Here is an 8,432-nt window from a genome sequence, read left to right on the forward strand (position 1 = left end):
GCTTTACCTGGGTTACTTTTTGCAGCTCCGTCAAAAAAAAGAATGTGTCGCTTCTATTTTTTTATCCATTCTACAAATTCTTTATCCTCCAATCTTAATTTCCATTTCTTGTTTTTGTGAAATTATTTATTTTTTGTTGTAGCTTCTGCTCTTGCTTTGTTTTCTAACATTGCTTTGTTGTACCAATCTTTCTCTTCTTGTTGTAAATTGTTCTGGTCCATTTTGGAGATTCCATTTGTACTTATTATCTTTGCAACTTGGCTCCAAGTTTTTGCTAGGATCTTGCCTAGATTTGGATTTTGTTCTTTGAAAATGCATTTGTTTCGGGATAACCAAATTTGCCAACACAGGATAGAAGGGAGACATTTCCATATCCTATTTATTGTTGCCTTTTTTTTCTTTGTATATGGGTAGCTTTTATCCCATTTTTTATGAAGAGTTGTTAACTGAATTGTTGGATTTATGTTTATTTCCAAAGGACTAGTTGCCTGTTTCCAGCACTCTCTCGCAGCAAAAGATACTCTGGAAGCTACGCTCGATAGAGGAGCCACCATTACTACGACAATAAATAATTGGCCTACCTATCTAGCTTTTGTTTATTCAAAGACAAGGACCCAGGAGATTCTCATCAGAGATTTATTAGCTAGGCATCGATCAGATCTTAGAGCCCAAAAGACCATTCATACTCAATTAGAACAAGAAAGAGAAATACACTCATAACTCCTATAGCAATATCAACAATGGTTGCATGAAGGAAATAAGTCTCAATAAGAAGCATCAAACGCATATGGATTTTGACAACATATCCTTCAAGAAGTTGTGAACATTGAAGGAACCAAACCTTTCAGTCAACGGATGGAAGACAACTCATCCGTAGAAGAAAATTTGTAGTATATGGCTGCTCTTCTAGATTCCAGTGTGAAGTCTAGAGTTGCAGTCAAAGAATGGTAAATCTTTGATGATCACTTGCAGATTCTTGTTCCAGTTATTTATCATACTGCTTTCCTAGGTTCAATTCCACCGCCACGATTTTGTTTCACTTCACCACATCCCAACGACCTACCCATCAATTCTATGCACCAAGTGTTTCTATAATTGTTGTTACTTCAACATTCCCATGAAGAGGAAGTCAACCAAGCAATCAACCAGTTCACCCAACCAGCTTTAGAGAACACAACCGCAACAACAGAGGCACAAGGCACAAATCCAACAATTGTCTTACCTTGAGTTTCCTTATTTTACTGTTTCTTTTAAAATTCTCTATTCGATATGTAAAAAAATCATTTTGTCTTTTGTAATTTTGTTCACCCCAACTCTCCCCTTCTTTGGGAAGAAGAAGGCTTTGAGGGTGGGGGAGATGTTGGAGGAGCCATTAGACTTGACTCGCTAGTTAAATAGAAAACATGCTAGCCTACCCTGCAAACTAGCCCCAGTCAAGTCAATAGTTTGCATTGTAAGGTAAGATTAACTAATGGCAACTTAAGCAACATAATTAGTCAAAAAATTAGACTTGTGTAACTGTTCCGCTAGTCTATATATATGTGTCTGTATAGAAATGTAATGACCATTTGTAATACATAATAAGAATATATCTATGTTCGGCTTGGCTATCTCTCCATTGTTGTGTTCTTGTATCTTTGTATGCTTACTATATAATTGCTTGTAGTCTGTCTACTGGTAACCATGTTCGTTATTTGCTATATTACAACAAGGGCATATAGAAATGTATTTTCCATGGATTATAAGAAAATCAGGATGGGAAGAGGAATAAATCCACATTTTTGTGATATTTAGCAACTCAAAGCATGCACATATACAAAAGGAATAGGTTATTTTCTTCACATTCCACGAGGGACTATTGTTCTTCCTTAATACTGTTAATTTCACGCACCTCTGAATTATGTACAACAACTACAAATCTAAAGGATTATGTATCTAACATTCCCCACTTAATTTGAATGGGTATTTTTGAGTCCAAGCATCATTTAAAAAAAAAATCAAAATTTTCTCTTCTAAGTGATTTGGTGAAGATGTCAACAATTTTCTCATTTGTGGAACAGTGTCTCAAATGAATAGTCTCTCCCTCTACATGATATTGAATTAGATGGTACTTTATTTTGGTTTGCTCATGTAATATGGGATTCTTGGCCACCTTGATTGCAGAAGTATTGATAACCATAAGAAGAGTAGAATTCACATGTTTTTACTTCACTTCACTTCATCATAAGTCAAGACAATCACATTGCATCAGAGTGGTGCCCCCTTTAGGAGGATCAAAGTTCTATAAAGTGAGGTTAATGGACATTGTTTGGTAGAATTTGTTTGATAGTAATCAACAACACTTCATCTCTATCTCTTCTTTACTTCTTGCCTTGCTATCTATACTATATGCAAGATGGGTTATTGCAATCTTTTTATTTCACTACTTCCAAGAATGATTATGAAAGGAAAATAAAATGTTTTCTTTATTTCACTACTTCGAAGAATGCTTATGACGGGAAAATGAAATGTTTTCTTTCTCTGAAGATATATTTTAGAAATACTGGTAAAGCTTGAAGAGAAGGTAGGATATATTTGTGTAAATAACTAAAATAACTCAATGTGAGATTGATTATTTTTTAGATAATCAAAAAAACTTTTCTTTTATTGAAATGTTGTCTTGGGGAGATGATGATAGTGATATTGATTGGTTTGATGATGATGAGTTGTTCGTTTCTCCCAACCCAATCGTAATAGTAAATAAGCTTGTGGTTAGAATGAACAAATATTTTTTGTTCGTTTGATTCACATTAGTGTAGAAATAGCTTGAAATTGCAACTGCTAATGAATTCAAACTGGAAACAACAGACACAAATTTATTCTACTCAATCTGCGGAAGGGAAAACATACAATAGAAACTCATGCAATCATTCAATCACAAGAACACAATTTTTACTAGGGAACCCAAATGGGAAAAACCCCTCCTTTGTTTGTATTATATCATATGAGAACAATGATCAATTACAATGATTGTTTCAATGCTTGAAGCTCAATCTACACTGTAATTCGGATCTCCTCTCAAGTCTTCTCTGGCCAACACTTATCCAAAATAGGCCTCTTGCTTCCTCCTATTTCCTTGCATAATTCCAACTCCTAAAGAATAGGGAAGATCCTATTTCCTTGTGCAAATCCTAAGAGAAATGGCTTACCTTCCACATGCAAACTGTGTACAATCTCTAGTATACAACAATAAATTGAATACACACTTAACTAGGAAATTTGAATTGCATGCTTGACTAGGGATATTTTTAGTAAATTGACTAGTTAACTGAGAGATCAGCGAGTTAACAACAATTACAACTACTTAACTGAACTCATACCGACTCTACACATTACTAGAGCTCAAATAACTGAGTTTGACGAACTATAACTCCACTAGATTTCTAGATATTAGCAATCAACTCATGCATAACTCTACTTCTTTCCCACAAACTCGAATTGATTGACTTAGCTAAGTGACCTTTCCATGTCACTCCCACTAACTACAACTCAAATAATCCTGTTGGTGTGGAAATTCAAATTTCTCCATTTGACTAAGGTACAAGTCAAATGAAGCCTTTTTTTGCTACAATTTAACAATTAGAAATAAAATTCCTAGGATTAAATATAGGATCAAAATGTATTTTAAAGTGATTTTTTTAGGTCATAAGTTCAATTATGAATGATTGATTTTTAACTTTTACATTATCTAAATGAAAAAACATTTTCTTTATTATATAGGATTTTTTGGCAGAGATCATACAACAGCATATGGAAACCACATGGCAACTTTCAATGGCAGAGAGTGTCATACATGAGGATTCTGTACCAGAAGAGGAGCACACGACAACCATTCCAACAATGTCTACTAGTGCACGAGGTAAAGAAAACTCCAATGTTCTTTTTATTAATGAAACACTTGTAATAATAATAACAAAAAATATCAATTTAACATTTATTTCTTGTTACAGTAGATGATCCACCCCTCTTGTGGCAGCCTCGACGACGTCATGAGTACACAACCAGGCCATCAAAAATAAAGAAAAAGAAATGATTGTATTAGTTATATCATTAGAAACATCACATACTGTATTATGAAAACATATTTTTGATGATAAAATTTATTGAGATAAAGTATCTTTTGTCTATGATTAATCAATGAATTAATGAATGTTATATCCTAATGAATGATTGTTATATGCTTCTTTATGTACACGACCTTGTTTCATATTATGTAAACATATTTTTTTATGATAAAATTTATTGAGATGAAATATTTTGTGGATCTACGAATGAATGAATGTTTGCTATTTGTTTTTTTTATGTATCTTAATGTCTTGCTTTCAACTATTTCCTAGTAGATAAATTGGGTATTAGGGAATTGAGAGTGGTGTGAGGGGGGGAGGGGCCATGATGTTGAAGAATCTAGGGCATCTGCATTATGATCAAATTCTTGTAGCAATGATAAAAATTTGTGAAGTACTTTTACTTTTCTTGTTAACAGGATCTTCTTCTTATTATTATTATTGTATGTTTTCTTACTTCATCAAACAATTACCAAAAACACAAGAGACAAGAACACAAAATGTTGGCTCTTAGCTAGGGAAAAACATCTCTCCTAGAGAGGAAAACCTTCTTTGAATTTCTCTTATTGAAATCTTGATTGACAAATTCCAAACACTAGATCGTTGACTTTATCATGCTTCCAAGACCTTGTCACTTGCTCCTTTTAGTCACCTTATGTTTCTTCCTTCCTGCACTGCTTTGCACCAGAACTAGGGAAACTCGATCCCAAGTTTAATAGCCCTTTTTAGTAGGCTTCTTTCTAGTATTCCTTATATTTAAACTTAGTCTTCTGAAGAATCCATTTTCGATCTCTTTTGTGCACACTTGATACACCAGGTCAAGTTCTTGTCTTTACTGTGGAAGACTTTCCTTCTCGCTGTATATGTTTCAGTCTCTTCTAGATCAAGACAAAGACTATTGTTGTCTCTCCTTTCCGTACTTCGCAGTCCCTTACTTCTGTGGTATGGTTCCTTCTTGTTCGCAATTCTTTCCAGCACTAGATAACAAACTTCGTGTCTCTCCTTGTTCGCAATTCTTTCCAACACTAGATAACAGACTTCGTGACCACTAGATATCAGACTTTGTGATTGTCTCTTTCCTGAAGTGAACCTAGGTTTATTTCAGCGATTTGAGGTAGGTACAGACCCGAAGCATAATTCTCAAATTACTGCGTTATATTTCCTTTTTTTCTTCACTGAGTTGTCTTTTATTAATGCGCTGGAATGTTGACTTCTTCTTCGCAATTTTTCTCAGAGCTTGACCGAATCTGCTATCCAAATGAGGACGCAGTTCAATATATATATATATGGATTGTCTTCCTCTTCTAGGCCGACTTATCTTTTGTGGGTAGACCGACTTCATCAAGGGATAGTTTGATCATATTTGAGCCAACTTCATGGAGTTTCTTGACAAGTTCTCGGAGCATATATTTTCTTCAATAAATTTCCCCTTTTCTGGTGTAACAATACTTCATGACTCTAAACTATATTTTTGACAATATGACAAATCCCTAAAGACATCAAGAATAATTTTTTGACCTATAAAACTTCTTGCTCGTGAAACCCATGAGGCAAGCATTACAAAATATATTTTGTCTTTGTGTCTTCATTACATAGATTAATAATTACTTTGTCCATATGAAGACCGAATCTAGTTACACTTTCTTCAAGACATGAGAGCTTCCACCTTCATGCGGTTGGCCCTATTCAGTAGAGAATAAATTAGGATTTGGATAATCTTGGAGAAAAACACTTTTGATCCAACAAAGAAACAACAAAGTCAATGTTGACTTCGCTGCTACTTCGTTGAGTGGAGGGAGGTTTGCTCAAAGATTAAACTACTCCAATAATTTATTCTCGAAATCTAGAGGAGCTCATTTAGGTATTCATGCACTCAAGTCTTTTTAATTATTATTTATTCATGCAATTAAATTTAGTATTTGATTAAATTAAATCTAAGTTTGCCTCATTAGTCTCATGAATGTGTGTTGGACAACTAGTATCAATTTGGATGTTGAAGTGGAACAACTATCAGAAGCAAATAACCGAAAATGGTAACATTACAGTTAGAATTCAATTTTTCGTTATTTTTCTTAGGCATTTGTTTTATTACCAAATATTGAAAACATGTCCATTTATTCACTTTGTCATTGCACTTGCTTGAATCTATTCCCTTAGTTCATATACTCGATTACATAGCTAATATTTAAATATGAAAAAATTGTGAAAAAACATGTATAGCAAACAAATTTTTATCCCCCTCAAAGGATCACTGGATAAAGATAAAGGAGGCCTTGGATTTGTTGGAAAATTCATTAGGGAAACATATTAATTCACCTTTCCTTGCTTTGACATTATTTGTGACATTATATTATTCTTCTTTTGTTTATGCTTATGTTCTTATCATCAAATCAATGCCAAAAGAAAAACAATGAAGATCACATGAACACAAGATATAGGCTCCAAGCCAGGGAAAAACCCCTCCAAGGGGAAAACCCAAAATAACTTCTCTTCTTATAGAATCAGTTTCAAAGGAGACTTCCAAGACCAAACCCTAGACTAGGGCTCCCACCAAAAACCAAGCCATCCAACCACCCTTTCTTCTGCAAAACAAGACAAGGCTCTTCCAAGGATAGCGAAGCAACATCTTCCAGCCTTTTGTCCTTACCCAACCAGTCTACAACTTTCTCTACAATTTTGGACCCTAAAAACCCTAGGGCACTCGCATGTGTGGTTAACAAGGGATAGATTTCAAACCTTCGATTTCTTCTAAAGCTTCTTCGTTCCTTCATTGGCCTTCTCCTTCTTTTCTAGGACTTTTTTCACTTCTTAAGTGCAGATCGAACACAAATCTGATGCTTGATATTTGTCCAAGGGGGTTGAAGCTCCTCCTTTATATAGCCTTCCAAGAGGCTCTTTAAGCCGACTCTAAGTCGACTTTACCTGGTTGGCCGACTTGTTCTTGGGAGCTCTCTAGACACTACCAAATACAAAATAAATAATCTTTTTCTTGCTACAAGTGCCCACAAGGGTGTTTTACAAAGTGACAATGACTCTTGACTCATGACAAACCCTAGGAGCATTCAATGAATGCTTGACTTAATGAAAAAATGACTTGAGCATGAAACACATGCTCCAAAAATAGTTTTCCTATTAATTATTTACATCATTTTCTTTCTCCAAGTAATATTTACGTCATTACATGAGTCCAATGACAATTATGAAGACCGAAACTAGTTATAGTCTTCAACACTCCCTCTTAACTAGGGAGGTATTCATAATTGTCCAACTAGTACAAGGACAATACTCCATTTCAAAAGTTCTCATAAGAAGTGTCATATTTATAAGCCAACTGAAGCATCAACATTATGATCAACCAACACTATCTTTGAGGCCTAACTAGACAAACTCTACTTCATTTAAGACCATCATGTTAGGAGGCTTTACATGTGATATCACACTACCTATACAAGGCACATACCCCATCCGAATGTCCATAAAGTATGTCCTTTTAGGACTATTCTTATATTGGATTCTTGGCCTTGAATCCTCAACGAATATTGTGACTACAATTTTTCTAATTTTATAGTGTAGTAGGAGAAATTTTAAGAATAAAGACTCAATGCATAGGGCAATAAAGAATCCATTGCACAAAATCTTAGCAGAAAATATGGAATGAAAGAAGGTGAAGTCATGGATTTGTGGAGTGCTTGATTAAGGTATCTTTGTATAAAGATAAATATGTATCCTTTATTGATAAATCTATTTATAAAAATAGACACCAACTGCTTCTTAACACAAATTCTAATAGAAGAGTAACACAATAAATAAGTTACAAAGAAAGAGAACACATACTATAGCCAACAAATATTTGGAATCACTTGAAAACCTTTATTAATCTTCCAAGAAAACTTTTACACATTACACAAAAAATACAGTGTCTGCAAGCAAAATTTTGGAACCCCTACATTGGTCCCTCTATCTTCTTTTAAAGGAAAGTTACATCCAAAGACAGTTATGAGTGTCTGTCAACTATCTTAACTACTTCTTAACTATTTGAGTTCTTTAAAAACACTAAAAACTATTACAAAATTACAAAAATGAGATCATTTCATTTTCTTAAAAATTAAAGTCATTTAGACTTTCGAGACTCTTGCTCCTTTGATGTAGCTCCTTCTCTTGATGTAGCCCCTTGTTCTCCAACTCGAATATTTAATGGAAACACAAGATTTTGGCACTTTCTCTAGAGTGCCAGATCAAGAACAAGATATTGGACCATTTTGTTATAAGCCATCTTCATATTAGTCAGCTTAGCATAATTTGGCTTTTCTGTAAACAAAGTCTTGATCT

The sequence above is a fragment of the Pinus tabuliformis genome, chromosome 4_2 (assembly GCF_031772625.1).
Source record: "Pinus tabuliformis cultivar Carrire ecotype Pingquan chromosome 4_2, CPIR1, whole genome shotgun sequence".
NCBI classification, from domain to species: domain Eukaryota; kingdom Viridiplantae; phylum Streptophyta; class Pinopsida; order Pinales; family Pinaceae; genus Pinus; species Pinus tabuliformis.